This window comes from Heterocephalus glaber, unplaced genomic scaffold (genome assembly GCF_053883595.1).
Source record: "Heterocephalus glaber isolate CG9 unplaced genomic scaffold, H.glaber_assembly_v1.0 deba00001465, whole genome shotgun sequence".
Taxonomy (NCBI): domain Eukaryota; kingdom Metazoa; phylum Chordata; class Mammalia; order Rodentia; family Bathyergidae; genus Heterocephalus; species Heterocephalus glaber.
Genome location: NW_028258312.1, coordinates 24,493,231 through 24,515,152, shown reverse-complemented (window position 1 = coordinate 24,515,152; position 21,922 = coordinate 24,493,231). Strand labels below are relative to the sequence as shown.

The 21,922-nt window shown below is 38.6% G+C and overlaps 1 long non-coding RNA gene across 3 annotated transcripts in view; it reads left to right on the top strand.

Annotated features, from left to right (window-relative positions):
• Window positions 1–21,922, top strand: part of LOC147826616 (uncharacterized) — a 125,623-nt gene that overhangs the window by 20,915 nt on the left and 82,786 nt on the right. For 2 of the 3 annotated variants that reach the window (XR_015438982.1, XR_015438981.1), the window contains exons 3-5: window positions 15,884–16,084; window positions 17,961–18,067; window positions 19,080–19,178. This is a non-coding gene — a long non-coding RNA (uncharacterized LOC147826616). Of the gene's footprint in view, window positions 1–15,883; window positions 16,144–17,960; window positions 18,068–19,079; window positions 19,179–21,922 lie in introns of those variants that run through there. The other variant, XR_015438980.1, reaches the window with a different exon arrangement.

Below are 21,922 nucleotides of genomic sequence, written 5' to 3'. Positions count from 1 at the left end.
TAAATTCATGCTTTTCCAGGAGCACCTTTAGGACGCAGTAATAGTATAGCTGTGGAAAGTTCAACCATATACATACATGCTTTTCAGTTTTAAGTATTTTTATAAATAAGGAGTAATCTGACTGTTTAAAATAAATCTGGGTACAGAGATCTTGCCTTTTAATTTCTGCTTCTCCTTGACATGCAGCTAACCTCTAGTTTAGAAGTATCAAAGCAGAACCAGAAGATGGGAGGAAAACAAAGCCATAGACTGTGAGAGTCTTTTAGAAATAGTGGCCACAAAATCCCCCACCCTCATACAGGTTATTTTTGGCATGGCCATTGTTCATGATACTCTACTGTGTATTACAACATTAAAAGGAACAAATTGGTGCAAGGTCCTGAGTTGGATCCCCGGTACCAAAAAAAAAAAAAAAAGAACAGATTGATCCCATACATGTGAATGACAGTGTCCTCCTTTAGGCTAGCAATGTAAGAATGGATTAGTACAGTAGTCCTCCTTTATCTGCAGTTTTACCTTTCATGGTTTTAGTTACCTACATCATCTGAAAATATTAAATGGAAAATTACAGAAATAAAGAAAAAAAAAGAAATAGTGGCCACAGAGAAAGTGAGTGGTACCTGCTTGGGATTTTATGAAGGCCCATTGCTACTGAGAGAAAGAAAAACCCCCACAGCCTCCACAGGTGCTTGGCAGTAGTTTTTAACCCATCAAATACATCAAGCCTTCTTCTGTATGGGTTTAACTCGCAGCCACATAATTTTTTAGAGAGAAAATGAAAGAGTCCTGAGGAAAGAAAATGGAAACAGTAACAAGAATTTTAAGCTGCAGAGAAGTTCCTAATTTTTACACCAGTTTCGAATGTATTGTTTTCATCACAAGCTACCCACAGGTCAAATAGGACAGGAATTATTCTAATCCTCTCACTAATAGACAGGAAAAATGAGACTCAATAGAAGAGAGATGACTTAAAGTCATATAAGCAAGTAGCAAAGTAGCTTCTAGAATGCAACTGTTCAGTATGGTAGCCACACGGGGTATGGAGCATTTGAAATGTACCTAGAGCTATTGTCCATGTGCTGTATGTGTAAAAAACACAGCAGACTGAAAGATTTACAACATAGGAAAGTGAAATATCTTATTACTAATTTTTAATACTGATTATATTCCTTTAAGGATCTATTGGGTTAAATAAAATATATTATTGAAATTAATTTCATCTGCTTCTATTTACTTTCTAATATAGCTTTGAGAAAATTTAAAATTATTTTTGTGGCTTGCATTTATAGCTTGCATTATATTTCTGTTGCAATTCTGTGCCACAGTAATTTTTCAGGAAAACAAAAGGAGGAAAGAAAACAGGGAAAACTGGGCATTGTGGGGTTTGAAGCAAAGCATATAACCTTCAGTGGTAAGAGTGTATCTCAATTTTATCTCTCATTTTCAATTTAGTTTTAAAAAAAGTCAAGCTTGTGGTATTTTTGAAGACAGTTCTGGTATTGTGTTAAGCATACTTTTGAGGAGGGGGAGAAAAGGATCATAGCAGAGAGAAAGACTACCTTTCCTGGAGTTCTTTAATAGGATCCATAAGGAAGGGAAGATGAAAAAAAAGATTCTCTCATTAGATTTTGGCAAAACTGTTCTAAAAGGCCCCTCACTCATGTGCATGTGAGGAACCTGAGATTTTCTCGGCTGGGTTAGAATTCAGGCATCACATCTGAGGGGATGTTGGCATCTACACAGAGTATTCCTGGTCTGTTATACAAGCGTGTCCCTGTGACTCCACCCATGTGGGGAGGACCTTGGCTGAGGACACACAGTGAAGGACACCAGGGGGTAGCTGTATGAAAAATGTGTCTGAGCAGGAAAAGAGACACGTAGCACAAGTAATGAACCATAAGATCTTTGCAGTTGTCTCTTAATAGGAGCACTGGTAAGTAACACTGGTGTGCACTAGGTTAGGTGTAACTTATTGCAACCATTTTTTTATGAGCTTTATGGCAATGTGCTCCTAATTCCTGCAGAAAGGGCTGGCCCTACTGTTGTCCTTTAAAGCATACTCCACTAATTCTCCACCAATCACTGCTGCAGATTCAAGTCTCAGGAAAGATTAATATCTTCACAGTAGCAGGTTTCAAAACTTAGAGAGCAGCAAAGGAAAACCAAGTGATTACTGCAGATTTTCAGAGCTGAAGGAGGGCAGGGGAAGCATACACTTGTGAGATATTTGCAATGAAATTCCACTTTGAAAAATCTTAGTTCTATTTGAAATCTATCATTTAAAAATTAATAACTGTTTTCCTTTAATACAGTCAGTGTAAAGAAATCCAATCCACTTCTGAACGGTTCTCCTTCCTCTCAGATCCATGGAAATTCACTACTGTTGCTGACAAACAAAATGCCACAAGATTTGTCATACAAATCACATTCTAAGAGGTTCCAAAAACTTGACAACGTTGACAGTTGTTTTCAGCAAATGGCTGCTTTACTCTGTACTGTCAATGTTGATGTCCTCGTGCACATGTAAAAGAGCAATGCGATTAAGGCAAAAGCTTGTCCACGCTATGTCTGAGCCAAGTTTTCCGTCTCCGTGTGGCACTGAAAGATTGCTCAGCTGTTGCAGATAAGGCAGGAATAGCTAGCAGATTTCTGCCATTTAAAAAAAAAAAAAAGGCAACATTCTCTGGGCATGCGTTTCTGTAGGAATTTACCAACATCTGCTGCTGACCTAAAGTTTTCTATAGAAGCAGCATATTGAATTTATAGAAGTTGCTCACAATGGTCGCGGTCAAGACTCATTTCCTTGGGACATAATGAGATCTGTTCACCAAGAGGAGGTAGGTTGGAGTTGGATAACATTTACATTCTCTAAATTGTCCTTGGAGCTTCAGGCCTCATACTTTTTTGGCCCATCCTAAATTTATTTTCTGCATGCTCTCTAAATTATATTTCGGCAGAGAAACTTTTTAGAAAGAAGAATAAAGAGCTAAGAGATTTTGGTGATTCCACAGAAGGCCTACACTTCACACTTATCTTTTTTTTATAGGCTCTCTGAAAATGTTTGATTTTTGGAAGCTGATTTATTCTGGAAGAATTTTGTAGTTGAATTTTAGTGTGACTTAAAATTGTCATATGTGCTATCCTTAAAAGAACATACGGGATATAGGTGTTTCCTATTGGGAAAAGTAATTTTCATCATCTCTAATTCCTTTTGTTTGGGGATATCACCTTATCTGCCATTTGCCACTGCTCATTTTTGAAATTTGTTACCTATCCATAGTAATCTTTGCTTCTTTTGAGATAGGAATGCTCTTCAGGTAAAAGATACAAAACTTAAGTTAGTCCCAGTGATCCAAACCCACCTCATGGTAGTGCATTTGTTATTTGATTCATCTATTCTTGTTCTTGGTCACCTAGTACAGCTGCATGCATTAACTGTCTGACTTGTCTTTGAAAATCTTAAGCCACATTCTTTGGAACAGTTGCTTCATGTTGGTTGAAATTCTCGGTGGCACTTTTTTCCATTTGCAGGAGCCAAGAGCCCCCATAGCAGACACATAGTTTCCAAGAACTTAGACATGGTTCATGATTCCTGAATCTCAAAAATTTCACATAGGAATTGGGATACCATCTACAGGGTCTGAAATCTTTTTGCTGCAAATTATGACTAAAAAGTGTATGTTCGTACTGTGAAGTTAAGTTAGGATGTGTAATTTTCAATCATTTTCATTCTTATAGCTAGCAGAGGGACACAATTAGAAAAACCCACTAATAATAAGTAATCATTCCAATGCCATGAGCAAGTAAAGAAAGATATTAGCTGAAACATTCTTGTAGGAAAAATTAGGGATGAAAAGAGGTGTGAGCCAGTAACATGGCTGCTTTTATAAAACAACTCTTTATTGTCTAATCTAGAAACACATTTTCTTGCGAACATCTTTAGGTTGTACTAAAAATATAGCAATTGAAAGTTCAAATTTTAAGTCCCAAATTACTGCCTTTCAGATCCATTGAGACATCTAAAAAATGGGTCAAGGTAACAATGCATAATTTGATAAGTTAACAAAAAGTTGCTAATGGAAATAAAATGAAAATCAATGTAATTGTCATAACCTTTAGCACCTGTCTTATTTCTATTGTCAGTTATACCTCTTAGGAAGCAAAAATTCTTGTGTAATATTTGCAACAGTTAGCATCTTTATTTTCATGCAGCCAAGGGAGAAGAGAAATTTCCCATACAGTATTCAGATCCTCTGATTAAGCAACTGATTAAAAAAACATGAGCAGTTTATAAAAAAATGAACCAGAGTAAATACACAAAAGCAGAATGTGTATCAATAGAGAAGAGCATGCAGACAGGAAAAACACGGAATACTTTCTCTTTCCTGCTGATTTGGATTTCACACAATTTCACGAATTTTTCTTTTGCAAACTTTTGTTATGATTATACTGACAATGACTTCATGCACTTGACAACTTATAGACCAGAAATAAGATAATAACATATCATGAAATTCATGAAGTTGTGCTCTCAGCTTTGTCCTTGGGATTGATTTTATTTTTAATTCCAGAGGTTTATAGTCTCTCTAGAACTTAGATTTCTCTGTCAATATCTTCCCAATGCTTGGTTCAATCCATTTATAGATATGATATTGGTAGGCAAAAGCAAAGAGAGGGAAGTGAAGAAAACCATTATTTGTGCATGTAATCTAAGCATTCATTTCTCAGAATGTATACTTATAGTAATCGTGTTCTTCAGTAAAAATTTTGACTGGGCCTCCGAAAACAATAGATATCAGGAAATCAAAATAAATTCTCTTCCCTGGACTTCTATGAAATATCAGAAATACATCATGGAACTATTTCAAACAATTGCCCTTCCAACTACCCTGTTGCTCCAAAGGTGAGTGAATTTACTAGAAAATGTGAAGGCTTCTCATTGGCTTTTGAACTTTCTCATAATACTGATAATTTCATGAGACAAAAGTGATGTCATCAATTATGCTATAAATTCTTATATGAAAGTTTTATGTTTTGGGAGGATATAATCCTTTTCACTGAATATATCTAGAGCTGAGAGATATTTTACTGGTTGGTTCATTTCTATGTGGTTTGAGTATGCTGTGAAATATTAGCCAGGTTTGGGGAATGAAGTTAGGTGTAAAATAAATGGCCTCTTGTGGACTGGAATATCTTTCTCTCCAGTGGTCACTCTACTTTGACCATATATCTGGAATGGTAATGTGCAAAGACTTGTAAAGGGAAGGAGGGTAGACAGCAATTGAGTATATTCCAAAATTTAAAAATGGTGTGCTTTGTTCTTTTGACAAGATTACCAAATGTGATTAAAAGCTACAGTGGTCTGCAGCAACCTACAGGACAAAGTCTAAATCCCTCAGAGAGACACAGTGTGCTGTCTGTGTACTTTTCAGATCCTTCTATGCTACTTCTTCATAGCTACATGAATTGCCAAACACTAGCCATGCTCTTCTCATGTCCTCTGTCAGGAAACAATTTGAGTTTTAACTTCCCTCAGAACAAGTATTCATTCTTTTAAGACAGGGTCCAAATGACCTCTCTTTTGAGAAATATACCCTGACTATTGCAGGAAGTTCCTAAGTCTTTATTCTATTCCTATTTTTGGCATTTATTCTATTATACTGCTTAGTACTGGAATATAAGTTTATTTCCCAAGCAAGACTGTGAGCCTTTGAGAGTAGGGATTGTATCATATTCATTTTTGTATTTCTTGGACTTTGCATAGTGCCCAACTTATGAAATTTACAATATAAATATTTATTGAAGGAAATGCAGTATTGCACAATGTCTGTGCCCTGGGCTCAGATCATCAGTGAGTCCACCTGTCATCAGAGTCTCTCATACTAGGCATGTTGAGAAATCTACCACGAATGAAACACTCTCTATGCTTACCATTGCCATTCAAAAGCCCTGACAAGGTTCATTTACCTTAAACAGTGTGTTTGCTTTCCTGTGCAATTCAGTTTGTGGCCAATGCCATTGCTTTTAACATCACACTTCATATGGAAGAGCTAATTGAGATACATTTTTACTCTTACAGAAGTAGCAGAGCCACATTCCCATCATTTTTATTTAAAAGGATTCATTGGAGTTCAGAATTTGCCCAGAAATGCAAAGGACAAAAAAGTCCACAATATCAGTAGTGGTGAAAGCCCCACATAGACAGAGCCCACTCATTTTTATTTTACATACAGTTCTCATGAGCTTTTGTTTGTTTTCATGGTTTTAGAAGATTATCAAGAGCAAATTATTCAAATCTGCAACCACAGGATTTCTAGATTGAAAGAAAGAATGAAACAAAGAAACAAGAGAAAAATGGGAAACACCAGCTGATCCTTATAGAATGTCAAAGAAAATAAGATTTTTAAGAAGATAAAAGGTTTAGACTATTGTGGGACATTTCGATATAGTTCTACCTCTACCTAACTTAGCCTTACTTTCAAACCAAGGGCAATCGTGTCAGTCATTCCTCGCTTCCTTCTCTGCTCTCTCAGACAGCTACCCATCTCTCCCCTTCTCTATCTCAAGATTATTGCCTAGCTTTTTCTATTAACTCACACCATGGCATGTCTCAAATCCTTAGTGATGATCACACATGAAGACTTAAGGTGTGAACTTACCATTTGGATGCTTCATTGACACACATACACACAAAGACACACACACACACACACACACACATGCATGTACACCGAGAATAAAAACTGCTTCTGAACCCCCTGGAACTCCAGTATTTCCCCATGATCTTCCACGTATGTCTGGTTGTGCCTTGATGTTCCTGTGATTCTGATGCTTAGATGTCCCCAGTACCTGCATGCTGGCCTGGCCAGAACACTGGATCTGCCTGTTCTCAGGGCTTTCTTACTTGGACTTTCTAACTAGTGACACATTCTGGACAACTTAAGTATGGAAACTTGGGGTGGCAACTTTTAACAATGCTGTATTTTGTAGCTGGCTCACCAGAAATCTACAATGAAGTCTTCGGAGAGACAATGGCTATAAAAGCTCAAGGAGTACAGAAAAGGCTTCCATGGAGACCGCAGATTTTCACAGCAGCATCGGTCCTTTGGCTATGAACTACAATAAGCACAATCTCCCCTATCTAAAGAATGATTCTTCCCTTATAAAATGCTATGTTGTGGCTTTCATTCTGTGTCTCACTGATTGTCATAAGTGTACGCAGACAGAGTTTTCTAGTGTGGAGTGTTGGAGCCATGCCACTTTGCCACCCAAGAGAAGAGTATGCCTAGGGCTTTAGTTTGTGTAGCATTGCTTTGCTGACTATGAGTTTTGAACTACTAGTTTTAGCACCTTCCACTTAGTGATAATTTACTATTTTATTCTATGCCTATGTTTTAGACCAAGCTCATATGGTACAGTTCAGGTGCTTTGATTTGCATTTCTGTTGGCTTAGATAAAATTATAACACATGGCTTAATTAGTAAGATGTGTATGTTCCCAGGGGAAGGTGTACTTTCCACCATTGCTTCTCCCATTTCCAGCAAATTACATTGTGGAAATGGTGCTTTTGTGAAAGGAATAATGCCATTCTCGGAGTGATATTTATTATTATTTAGCAATTATATGAAGTGAACACCTAATAACTCTAACACAAAGAGTACAACTCATTATGGTTACAAGCATGGTCTGAAAAATCCAGTTACTTCTACCATTAGGACTGTCATAAGTATGCTGACAAGACAGCCACTCCTAAGAACAAATTTGAAGTGTTTTGGGAACCAAACATTCATATTATTTATGAACCGTCTGAAATTTTAATATTCATTTGTTGGGATTTTCAGGGCTTCCTGTCTTCAGTGGAAATATCTGTTGTGGGATAAGATGCTTAACTGTTATAATTAATCCTCTAATTGAAATCCATAGTCAAGTTGGTGAAAAGTAGGCACACAGACTAGGCAAAGATGTCACCTGGAAGTGACAATGAAAGGCTGATAGAAACTTTAATGTTTGTCTACTATCCATTTTATTCATGTTATATAAATCACTAAACTCTATTTATACAATTAATTTTCTGAGCCAGGCTTCACCTATCTCTAATATTTCTTGTTAAAACTTTTATTTTATTAGTACACGTTTTCAGTGCATGAAGCTTACATTCATCTTAGGGAGCAGTTATATGCACACAACATGTACACAACATGATTCTTTTGATTCTTTTTTTATTCCCCTTACCCTCCCCATCCACCTCCACCTCCTTCCCTCTGTCTCTAGATTGCCATTCCTCCTTTTTTTTATTATTGTTATTCTTCTTATTATTTTTAGCCTAAGTTTACACCATATAAGTTTGCATTCAGAAGGGGAAGTAAGGAGATCTGTCTCCAATTTTTAAAAAGAATTTGTACACTCAGTTTTATAAAATTATAAAAATTGTCAATTATGTGTGATGACTTCAAATCAGTAGCAAAGTCTCCTAGCAAAGGGCCAGACACTTCACTACTGAATTCCACCATTCATTTAAAGAGGATGTAATACAAGTACTTCTTAAATAATTCCAAGAAAGTTAAGAGGAAGGAATTCTTCCAACCTAGTTCTATGACTTTAGTATTACCAATACCAGCTGAGAACACAACAAAAAAAAACTACTGGCCAATATTCTTGATGAACCTTGATGCAAAAATCCTCAATAAATACTATCAAACTGAATGCAGCACATTAAAATTATTATTATCTGTGATCAAGTAGCATTCATTCCTGGATGGAAATCAATAAATGCGATATGACACAACAGAATAAAGGTGAAAAAAACCATATCGTCTTCATAGGTACAGAAAAGGTATTGGATAAAATTCAACACCATTCATGATAAAAAATGGAGCAAATTGTGTCTAGAAAGAAAATATCTCAATATAATAAAGGTCATAGGTAATAAGCCAGTAGCTGAAATAAAAGTGAATGGGAAAAGCTGACAGGCTTTTCTTCAAGTTCTATAACAAGCAAAGATGCCCACGTTCACTACTTTTATTCAACATAGTGCTGATGTCCTAGCCAGAAGAGCCAGTCAAGAGAAGGAAGGAAAGGGCATCCAAACTAGAAATGAGGAAGTCAAATGGTCACATGATCTCATATGTAGAAAACTCCAAAGGACCCACCAAGAATTCAGCAAGCGTGTAGGGTCCAAAATCAACATATAAGAATCACAAGTGTTGCAGTACAGCACAGGCAATTGTCTGGAGAAGAAATCAATCTCGTTTAAAATAGCTTAAGAATAAAATAACCAAATTTAATCTGTTTTGTTAAATTCACCCTAGTTATATTTTTTCTAGTAAGAATTATAAAATATTCATGAAAGAAATTGAAGAAGATACACAAAACATAGAATGATATCTTGTTTTTATGTATTGAAAAAATCAATATTGTTAAAATGACCACCCTGCCCCAAACAACGCAATGTAATCTCTGCCAAAATGACACTCTTCATAGAGTAAGAGAAAGTAAGCTTAATGTTTGTACAGAACAACAACAAGAACCCTAATAGCCAAAGTCATCTGCACAAAAAAGGACAAAGAAAAAAATGTATTATACCTGACTTAAATATATTGTACAAATCTTTAATATCAAAACAGCATAATATTGGGATAAAAACAGACACATACCCCAGTGGAAAGGAATTCAGAACCCAGAAGTCAAACCCTATATCACAACCAACTGATTTTCCACAAAGGAGGAAAGAAACAGTCTTTTTAATAAATTGTGCTCATAAAATTGGATATCCATATACAGGAGTATAAAAGTAGAATATGTGGTGTATATACATGCAGTGGAACACTATTTAGCCACCGAAAAGAGTGTCACAAATTCTGTCATTTTTGACAACAAAGGATGAAACTGGAGATCATCAAGTGAAATAAGCCAAGTGCAGGGAGACAAGCACTGCATGATCTCACATGTAGGTGACATCTAAAAAAGATGACCTCAGGGAAGTTGAGAGTAGAATTGTGGCTACCGGAGGAAGAGGAGAGCACGGGGAGGGTGGATGGAGGAAGGTTCATCATTGCCTAACCACTTGCAGTTAGACAGGAGCAAGAAGTTCTGATGGGTTATTGCACTGTAGGGTGACTACAGAAAGCAATAATGCATGGTAAATTTCAGAAAGCTTGAAGAAAGAATTTTGAATGCTTTTGTTGAAGAGCAATGACAAACGTTTGAGGAGATAGATATGTTTAACCTGATTTAAACATTACACCATGCATATGTGTAAGGAAGGACACAGGGCATGATTCCCCCATAAATATATACAATTTTTACTTTTCTGTGTAGCATTTAAAAATAAATTTAGTTAAAAATGTTGTGATTTCTCCAACTCTTCTGTTTAATTCCGTAAAAGTAGGTGTGACCCCTGGAGTTCCTTCAGCCCTAGATTCCTGTGGCTCTTACATTGTATTTTTGTCCACAGAGATTTCTCAAGATGTTTGGCTCTGCTTCTCCTTGGAATGGAGGTGCTGAGATGATGCCTATCTGTCTGTGGTCAGCAGCCGGGCTGCAGTCTCTATGGGAGGAGCTAATCCCACTGAGACAGCCGTTTAATAAATGGTTTTTGACATGAATTTAATTGTATTTGGCTCAGCATATGGCTGTGTACATACATTTTCTTGTTTTTCTATTGTATTTTTGGATTTTTACAGATAATGCAAAGCACCGAGATTTTCAAGGAGGATTTATAACACACTCAATAATGCTTCCTATTGTATTTCTGGAAACATGTGTCAGAAAATACACTGCCTAGAACTGGGCAGACTGGAGAGTCTCAGTTTGAAAGAGTCCTATGAATACTGGTAGCTTTATTTTTTTACATAAGAGTAACTGAACGTTTAATAATCACATGAGAAGAATTTTTTGGAGAAAACATTGAAAAAAACTCTGGCGATATTGTATTCACTTTATAATATTGTTATTAATTTCACTGATATAAAGTAAAACATTTTATAAGTAGTAGATGTTTTATTACTTTTGATTTTAAAAAAAAGTAGTTTAGTAAATCAATCATTAGATTTGAGCTACCCTATACATAGAAATCATAGAATCTGCATCTCTTAAAAATTTAATAATAACAGAATGGAAAAGAAAAAAGTAAAGTATTACTAAAGGAGTATATTATGTGTAAAATTACTGATGAGATTGGTAGATTTTAATCATTACAATCTTTACAATGTTTCCAACAAATGAACTTTTACTAAATAGCAATAAAGTTGGTGAAGTCAGTGTGACTTCTTAAACATTAATGATAAACTATCAAAGATACAGGAAAATGTGGATATTTTATTTTTTATAATAAGCATGCTTTGAGAAAAGGCACAGGATGGGCGTTGTCATTTTGCAGAATTAATACACACGAATGAAAAGACAGTCCCAATAAAAGGCTGTAACCCTCGGAATAAACTCCGTCCTGTGGGTCTGCAGCTTGCCTGCGGAGGAGGAAGACAATTCCGCCCGGGCATGAACTTAAAGCGCGAGTCCCTCGGCCTGTCCTGTGTATGGAGTAAAGCAGACACGCAAGTTGCCCCAACCCAGCACATCACGCCTAGAGCGAATTTTCAGAGAAGGGAGCATCTGCCTGGAGAGGTACAGATGACTCACTCATGTCCCAGGGCGTCATTTCCCTGCAGCCATTGAGATTTTTGTTATTTTCTTTCTTGGAGAAGCAATAGATGGGTTTATTTTAAGTATGAGGCAAAGGGATCGTTAGTGGGAATTCTGCAAGAAACTATCCAACATATGAGCTGGATAGGAATCATTCATATTCTCAAGATAAGTTACTTCAGAATATGAAGGGTAATTACCCTGGAAATGTTTCTTTGAGCCTTTTTTCTTTTCCCTCTTTTTTTTTTTTTTTCTTTGAGGGTAGAGGAAACACTTAAAATAATCACTGGGGTTAGTTGTATTTATAGGTTAGATTTGTCTGACAGTCTCTCTTTTCATCTTAAAATAAACAGATGACCGTATGTAAAATCACCATTATGCACTCCAAGTATTTTAGATCTGACTTTTATGTTTGGAATGAGCCTAGCATCACCCACAAAGATCAGAGGTGCCTCCCTTGATTTCCAGCTTGAATGTGTGGAAATCGCAGAAAACCAGGCTGTGGTAGGTGCTCCTCCTCCCCAGTTAGGAGCCTCACCTGAAGGCTGAGGTGTACAGAGAACTGATTTGCACTGACCCGAGGTTTGTGCAACCTGCGGGCACTCATTCAGGGCCTCACTGGCAGTTCTGAGACAACATCCCTGGATTTAGGGCTCTGACCTGTTGCTGAGAGTCAGGCAAGTTTGGCAGGGGAAGCTCCTCAAGTTCACAGGGTCTGCTCAGCAGAGCAAGTGGCCACTAGTTCTCTCTGGTGCCACTTTGGCTTTGCTCTCTAGAAAAGCACATCAGTGCATTTGCAGCTGGTGAGAGCACCACTTTATTGCACCTTGTGGAATGCGTGGCAAATAAAAACCATCCTGATTTGAAATAGGCTATCGTGTATGCTTTTCAGGTTACTCAGATGTCCAAATACGCACAACCAACCATCATTATAAGAAACTCTCCTCTAAGCTGTTAGCGTATGACAGTCTGACTTTTCAGCTCTGGGAAAGATACTCATTTCTCTCTCTGTTCCATTCAGAACAACTTCCCCTTTATTGCATTTAGAACGGTGTAACTGAAAGGCAATAAGGAAAGCCAGTATCATTGAGTGGTTCACATGATGCTGGAGTTTATTGTAGTCTGACATTGTGGGTGAACCTCTGTGATCCTTGAAAGCAGCATAAAGGCAAAGCCTACTTTTAATGGATTGAAGAAAAATATTCTGAAACAGTGATAAGTGGGGTGACTTCTAGAAATCATGACTTGAAAACATTTTCTGAACAAGTGCTATTTCTGTTGTCCCAATTCACAAAATGATGTTACAACAGTCTACCATGGGCCAGAACGACTACATTTTTCCCTCTAAGGGCAGGGCTTCATTTTTAAAGATAAGGATCCACAATTCCTTCAAATTCCAGATTAAAACAACAACAACAACAACAACAAACAACAACTTGTCTTTCTTTCTCCTCCAATTCTACTCCCAAACTATTATATTTAAAGTTTGAGAATTTAGAAATTGTGACAATATTCAATTTAATCTGTTTATTTTCTAGTTATAAAATTGGCAAATGACTGGTTTTATAATTATAATATTTACCTTTTTTTTCATAGAAGGCATCCAAATCTTTGTATCCATTATTCTCTGCTCTTGCAATACATCGGTTTGGTATTGTTTGGGTCTGAATTATTTTAAAGAAATCCCACTGATATATGCTCCAACTACTACTACAATTTTGGGTAGAACAATAAGGACCCCACCAAAATGGGGGTTTCTTTACAATTATTCAGGCTCAAATCAGAAAGAAACATTTTTTAATATGACAGAGAATTTAGAGGAGAAGTCACACATTTTTACAGGATACCAGGAGAAGAATCCCTTCTTTTATTTATATGAACACAAACTATTTTTTCCTCTTCTTTCCCCTCTACCAGTGCTGTGGCTCTGCTCTACATGTTTCCCTGACTAACTTCTTCTGTTGTTATGCCTGGCACATAGTAGGTGCAGAGTCAATATTTGGGTGTGTGAATGAGTCGAGGAAGGGCCTTCAGGATACAAGGACTTCTTGGTTCCCTTTAATCCACTGGCTCAGCAACGGTCAGTGTGTAAACTGGATGCGCTGTTGACAACTTTCTTTGCTCTTTGTGTGCATAAGCTGAGAATAAATAGCACCGAAGGGAAGGGAGTGCTTCATCCCTGGAGTGGATGATACCACCATCAACTCCCCAAAGTGTACCGCACAGAGCTGGTGGCCACAGAAGACAGGCAGCTCCAGCCCTGTCATTAAATATAGAAGCCTGTCCTCACTGTTTTTCTCCAAACAGACTCTGCATTTTGGAAATTTCCACCACACTTCCTTCTGAGTGGCTCCTTTTCTCAAGATACCAGGGCTAGAGTTGTACAAAAGCAGACTAGGGGAGGGAAACGAGTGGACGGATGACTATCTGTTCCCTCATCCAGGGTGAGGAGTCCACCGTGTTATTGCTTCTCCTTAACTTTTATGTCCCTGAAAAATGTCTCCTCACTCATTTTTCATTGTGTTTTCTGTAATTTTTTTTGAGTGTCTCTTCCATGAAAAGTCATCTCTTAGGTGAAGGGACCTAATAGAAGAGAGCGGTCAGTCTGTAGTTAACACCACCGGGACACTAGAAGGTGACCTTTTGTTGTAAGATTTTAGGTCAATACCTAAAGGGTTCCTTTTTGTTTGCCTAAATAAACATAATAACCACCCCTGCCTGAACTTTAAAATGAACACTGATCATGTGGAACCTCAGGGAGAATAGGTAAAGTTACTTGTGGATTACCAAAAAATGTTTCACACCAAAATGCTTATTACTTTCATTACTGAAATACATTGTCTATGACTAAATGTGTGTGTGTGTGTGGGGGGGTACCATCTCTGTTTTGGGCTATTGCAAGAATATGATATTTAGTTCTTTATACTTTAATACTTTAATAACTTTAAAATACAGCTGTACCTTAAGACCATAATGTACACTGAAATAAATCAGATACCTAAGTCTAAATGTGGCATGGTATCTCTTATATAAGAAACCCAAAGTACACATAATTTAGAAAGTGAAATAAAAGGTAGTGAATAGGAAACGGGGAAATAGACCTTTTCCAAATGGGAAGGGGACCAGGAATTGGAGGCAGCGTGAAGAAGAGGGAAAAGGGATGAAAAATGAATCAAGATGTGCTCTGTACATGTACCGACTTCCCACAAGGAATGTAATCATTACGTACTAGAAATGTGTATCAGTAAAAATCAAAGAAAATGAAATTCAGTGCCGACACCTAATGCTGTTTCTGTCAGTGATGGGCAGTCGATGCAGTGGTCCTGTATGTCCTAGTGACATTGTAGCCTCTTAGTTGGTGTAAATAGAGTCTGATGCTCACAGAAAAGCAAACTGACTTAATGGCGTACTTCTCAGAACGTGTCTTCCTCATGGAATGATGCATGACTGCCCTTTAATATTTAATTTAATATTTTAATTAACATTTGAAGACTGAAAACTAAAAATATTTTACATGGGTTAAAATGTTTTATTGAAATTTTTTATATTGCTTAGAGCATACTAAGATAAGAAACTAGATGAGAATAAAGCTGAAGCCACAGCAAAGGAAGATGCATGCCACTCAACTGGCAATGAGGTGACAGAGGGACAGCCGGGTGGTGACTCACTCACGGTGCTCCTAGCAGGTTCCTCTTCCTGAGTGACACCAGCATCTGTGGGGCTTGTAGGGAAGATGCCTGCATTCTCCACCTTCTCCATACTTTATCCTAACTCAAGAAACTGGAATATGTTCCTGTTCCTTGTTACCTGAAAAAGCCAAATGCTTTCATGTTAAGATGGTAAAATGGAAGAGTACATTATATGGAAGTCATTTGAAAACTGTAAAATTGTTTTCAAATCTGAGGTAAGGTTTAGGATGTGCAGGATATAACTTAGTCTCAAAATTTGCATGCTCTTCAAGGCAACATTCCTTTGGTGGTTAGAATTTCCATTGTAAAACATTCCTCGACTTTCTGAAGTAGCCCAGAGGTGGTTAGGACTTGCGCATTTCAATAGCTCCACACTCATCTCAGTACTGCTGCTTGCACAATTTAAACTCTTGGGCAGAAAATGTAGCTGCAAAACTTCTAGGGAATTTATATACTATGTTTTTTCCCAGAGTCATATTGATAACTATTTAGCATAAATTGTTATCAACCTAAGATCTTTTTTTTTTAATAAGCTCGCATCTCTTTTTCTATCTCAGAATAGGTCAGAAGGAAGAGTGTGAAATGCTACTAGACACAGGAACAGTGGTAGAAAAGTCGGCACTGAGAATGTGGAACTGAAAGAGAAAGCGGTCCACTGGAAGGGTCAACAGAACACGAATCATACAATGGCGGATATTGACAATGGTGACACAAGACAGAAAATGTAAAAGTTTCTTCTAAAACCTGTCTTAATGTAGGTAAGGGCAATTATAAAGCATGAGAAAATATTTAATAAAGATGATTAAAATCAAAACACTTCATGAGTTTACGGAACTAATATGTCTTGAGAAAATGAATGTCTAGGACATACCCATTAGTGAGGTGGCAGAACTGAAGGTCATCTTTATCTGTTCCTTTAAAAGGTGACTTTCTTCTTTCCTCTTATGGCCTTCCTAGACTTTATTCTCAGAGATTTTGATATAAATCAAAAACCTTCTTTGGTAGATGGTAATATATTAAAACACTCATCAAAAGTACAAGAATTGACATATAGGCTACCTGGGAAAATCTACAATAAACACATTTCTTCTGCTTTTTTTGGATGTTAATATGCTCACCATTATACTGACAACATTGCATGTAAAGCTAATGCTACCGTAAAGAATAACATCTGAAGACAGACTTTGGGAAAGCTATAAATGCAACCTCCAAATCAGAATTTGTGGATGTTATATTGAGAAAATCAGCATGCAAATGCTATTTTATAGTAAATGCTTCATTTTTTCCCTCCACATAAGAATTGCTCTTTGAAAGTACTTAATGCATTTGTTCAAGTTTGCAAGTGAGAAGGGAACTAGGATTGATCTCAGGAGGCCTCAGCTGCCCATCATGAAGTGGTTTGGCCATGCAGGTATCTGTATTCTCTGCTCACATCTCAAACACACTGATGCTGTGCACTTAAGAAACAGCAAATTACTTCTGCAAACAAAAACCCTCCCAGTTTGGAGGGCTAAGAGGGGGCAATGAGAGTGATGTACGCAGAGCTCCCTCCGTCTGCTTTTCCTCAGGCTTGGGCTCAGACTGCTAATAGCCAGGTTATAAAGAGACTTGACTTAAACCTTTTCATTTTCCCCTCTCCCATTTGGAATTTGTTTCATGTGACTTCTATTAGCATAACAAAAGTCACCTGTATTATAGCAACAGTTGGCTGACTTATTATTAGGAACATGGCAGGGAGACTACCTGTGATTCTAAAAATTACTAGACCAGTGCAAATTGAATTCTACAATTTGGACATCTCTAAGGACTCCTTAAAGTATCAATCACTAGTCCAGTGAACTGTCCAGAAATTAGCCATTTGGATGCCCAATTCCAACAAACCGATGCTGTCATTCCATATTTGCCACTTTGGGCTCAGAGACTCAATGCAAAGAGGCATGCATTTTTTTGGTAAAAAAAAAGTGCATTGGGAGGACGCTGCATACTAAATTACCCTCCCAGTCTGACCCTGTCCTTAGGTTTTTATTGCCTGAACTGGCACCAAAGAAACTCCTTGAAAATAACGCATCCCTTGTCCATTCAGTGGTTAATGATGCTTAAAAAAATCAGTTTGTGACTGTGACCTAAATTATGCCAGAAGCTGTAAAACCATGGTTTCTTTAAATTCAAATATGACCCACATACTTTAAAACGATTACACTGACCCTATAGTACCATTGCTGAGTGTGCGTGTCCACACACACACACGCGCACACACACACACACACACACACCACTTGGCATTAAATGACTCAATAAAAGAAATGGTATTTTTCAGACTTCCATGTTAAAGAAAAGGCTCATGAAAGAGATGTAAGTGAGCTTTAAGCCAAACATTTGTTTGGCTTTGCTGCAGCAGGCTACAGGAATGTAAACTTTTTTTTTTTTCTTCAATGACTTCAGCTCCTAATTTGAAAGCTAGGATTTTTAGGAGTGAGCAAGAGACTATATTTGGCCAAAAAATTCTGCTGGCTCTCCTTAGCCAATCTGCACATTCAAAACAATACTTCTTTATCAAAAAAACAATAGTCTGTTTTATTCACAGCACATGTAGAAGTTGGAACATCGACTAAATTCCACTTTCTTTTCTCGCAGTGTGTCTGTAACCAGCTAATGAGCTGCAACAGAGGCTGGCCTTCATTTTCAGCAAATTAAGTTCATCCCTCACAGGAATTGTGGTCTGGCTGTGGCACCGCTCCTAGGTATGGGTGGGATTTGTTTCTCCTACCAGTTGTAGGTTAGCCGCATGGGTACGTGCTGTCCCACCACACAACAAAATTCTCTCTATAATAACCAGTCTAAGTAGCCTTTTACCCCACAAAAGTAGATCCCATTTAATTTACTTTGTGTGTCTAGCACTCCCCCTCCAACCGCATCATTGGCATAGTCTGATATTTATACAACTTTTTATTTTAAACTATTTATGTAGAGTTGAGACTTCAGTAGCACTCCCTGTCAGAGGCAGTGAGCATGCCCAAAGCCTGGACCCTGAGAATGTAAGAGGGGAAGAGTGATGCGTGTTCCTGGGGCTCTCTTCTCCAGAGCACTCTCACACACTTGCAACTCACAGAGAAGTAAAGAGAGGTTAAACCTGCACTGGTCAAATTTGCCAGACAAAGTGCTCCTAGGATATTGAATGCTGATGGGAGATGCCCAGTGTGTCTCCATGTTTCTTTGACAAAACACTCAATCAAACCTGCTGTGTGACATAGAATTTTAAGTTCAGAGGTGGTAGCATTGTTAAGGACCTCTCTTCATACACAGTGAGCTACTCCATTACTCAATTATTCTAGGGGGAATCTCCCTTCAAATAGGAACTTGGAGCAGAGAAAAGGGAAACCTCTGCTTTTTTGGTACCGGGGATCAAACTTGGGACCTTGCGCTTGCGAGGCGGATTCTGGAACCACTGAGCTAAATCCCCAGCCCAAGGGGAAACCTCTGATTTGGGGCCCTACTATTGGTTACATTTTTCTTATATAAAACTTTCTGCTTTCTTTTTTAACTTTCAAAATGAGAGAAAGGATGCACATTTAAAATAGATATTTAACAACACAAAATATAATGCTGGTTTATTTTTCCATTCGGATAATGACCTTGAAGCCTATACAATCTCTTGACCTGTAAAGTGTGTTGTGTTAATGTTTCCTATTTGTAAAGTCTTGCTCCAATCCTTGGTCCTTTTTTCCTTTCTTCTTTTGGTGGATTCCTCCCCAGTTTGCAAGATCTGGCTTGTGTGTCCTTTTTTCATGGAAAAGTCCCTCATATGCCCAAAGAAGAATGTGGCTTTGCAGTGGAATAAGATAGTTGAGAGAGGTGAGTTTCCATTCTGGCGGGTGCCCGGAAAGGTGAAGAAGCAGAGAAGAACTGTAAGACAGCAGGTCCCAGGCGTGCCTCACTTCCCTGGGGAGGATGAGGACAGGTGGGAACCAGCATGGAGGGAGGGAGGTCCCTGAGAGCAGGGTGGAGTGGTGACTGCAGTGACCTCTGGATTCCTTGCCCAATTCTCTCTCCAGAGTCCTCGCATTTTAAGCCCCTAGAAGTTAGAGATAATTGGGAGAGGAGGATAGGCAAAGATCTCACTGCTGCCATGATGTGAGCTTGGATTTCAAATAAAACATGAATAGTCATGAAAAAAAGTAAAATTATGTATAGATATTTACACATTGGAGCTGGCTCCAGCTTCGTATGGACAGGGGAAATGACTGTGCTCCCTTGCGGTCACATTCAGCACATTCCTGTGTCAGAGTGTGTGGCACACAGTAGGCACACAGGAAGCAGACACATAGTAGGCACGCAGGAAGCAGTTAACAGAGTGATCCCATCCCGTAGAACTGGGGTGCCATGCCAACTGCTCCAGATCTGTGATCTGGTTTCTCTCTTGGGGTCAGAGTGAACAAGTCCTGCCTCATTTGCCTGCTGCACGCCAGCTTGGCCTGTTTACCCCTGTGGTTTCCCACACTCCAAGACAACTCGGCAGTGCTTGAAATTATACTTCAGCCTTTCCCGGAGCATCTTGCCTGCCCACCTGACCTGCAGTGGCTCCGCTTCTGTACCGTGCACACCAGTACTGCAGTGCTTGGTGTCACTGAGCCTCTATGGGCGTCCACCCCACAGTAGGGAAGGGGGACCTCATCAGTGCTGGGGACTGGCTGTCTTCCAGAACTGCACTGTGGGTCATTCCGCCTTGTACTTTGGTGAAATCTCTTTTCCCCACTGCCTTTTAGTGAAGAAAGGGGCCTGGGGTGTGTTACAGCCTATAAAATAGAAGCAGAATGCCCAGTATGTGGGCAGAAAACTTCCACTTTCCCCCTTGAGCAGAGATCCACTGAGAGGACGTCCCACTGGTATACTCCCTGCTCCTCTAACTTTCCGGGCGTTTCCTGCGTCTGGCACCTATAAGCCAGATGAGCTGTTTGCTGACACACTCAGCCCTGTGGTGTGAAGATGCCTGTTTTGTTCCCCCTTCAACCCTTGCCAAGGCCTCTGCCAGGTCCTGCGTGCGTGGTGGAGACCTGAGTGTCCACTTCTTGCGGACACATTCATGTGATATAAATGTTCGTCATGCACATTTAAACTGTAATAGAATTAAATGCCGGTAGATATTGTTTTAATGACTTTACACACCAGACAGAAACACTTAGGAAAGAGCATACTGCTTTCCTCCGCACCTCCCCTCTTCTCTTGTACACTCATTCAAATATTTTGGTTGCAAGCAGCAGAAAACCCAATTCAAATGGGCCCGATGGGCTGGGAGGGGCCTCTTACCGGACAGGTGAAGTGCAGGCAACTCTATTCTGTCCCTGAAACGTGACTCCTCTTCTTTCCATTCACCTTCCAGAGCCACCCACAGTGACAGGACAGGGGCCAGCAGAAAACATCCAAGGTGCCCCATTTTCGTGTTCATGACCTCCGGTAGCTACTAAAGGACTTCCTTTCCCCAGGAGCTTTCAGCAAATATATGCTTAAATTTTATCTGTCCAATTTTTAAATGCATCACATATGCCACTCTCTTCCTTCATTATTTCTCTCTTCTACCATCTATTTGGTTAAAGGAGAAAACTGGGAATGGGGGCAGTGTAACATATGAGTGGATCTGGTTGGGAGCATGGTGAAGAATAGACCCTCAACAACACAGGTTCCAGCTGCTTGTAATTAATCACTCTCAATTAATCAATCCATTGAAAGCAATGGGAGTGGTGAAAAGAAACTGGCCGAGCTCTGATAGTGCTGTGTACTAGATGTGTAATTCCAGGCAATTTGTTTAACCTCTCAGAAACATAGTTTTCCTATAAGGATCAAGCAAGATATTTATTTATTTATTTGAAACTGCTCCAAATGCCAGGAGTCACTGTTGCTGTTTTAAATTGTATAAAGAGAATGGTCATTATAAGATTTTGGAGTGTATCGGAATCTTTACTTCTTCAAAAGTGAAAGATGATGGACAATTTGAAATGGACAACTGACTATGCTAGATGCCAAGAATATGATTATTGATAATCATTAATGTTAACTAACAATAGAGAAAATAACTATAAAATGATATGGAAAGTTGCATCTTCCAGCGTATGCCTAGAAAATTTATTTCTTTTTTCTTCTTGGATAGGAACTTATAAAGAGATTTCTGTAAACTAGCTAGAACCATGCTGGCACTTCTAGTGCCACTCTCCCCTTTAACTTATCTTCATACCTCTTCTAAGACCAGCCGGGCTCAAACTGTATCTCTGACATTCCACTTCTATCACAATCACTCCAAACCCAGATCACTGAGCATTCTGATCTCTTCTGTCCTTCATCTAAATGGTAATGAAACTTACTGCCTTGTCTCCTTTCTCACTTCCATAATCTTCGTTTTGGATCTATCTTATTTCTTTTCTCTGGCCTGTGAGTATCATCCAACCAACCACCGGGCTCCAACTGATTCCCTTCTTGTTTATAAAGTGTTGCTCAGCAATGACCCTGCCATTCCTTTCTGCAAGAATCTTTTTCTTTCCTCTCTCCTTTCTTTTTCCCCTCCTTCATCATCTTTGTTTTTGTTTTTGGTGATGTCCACAAGGAAC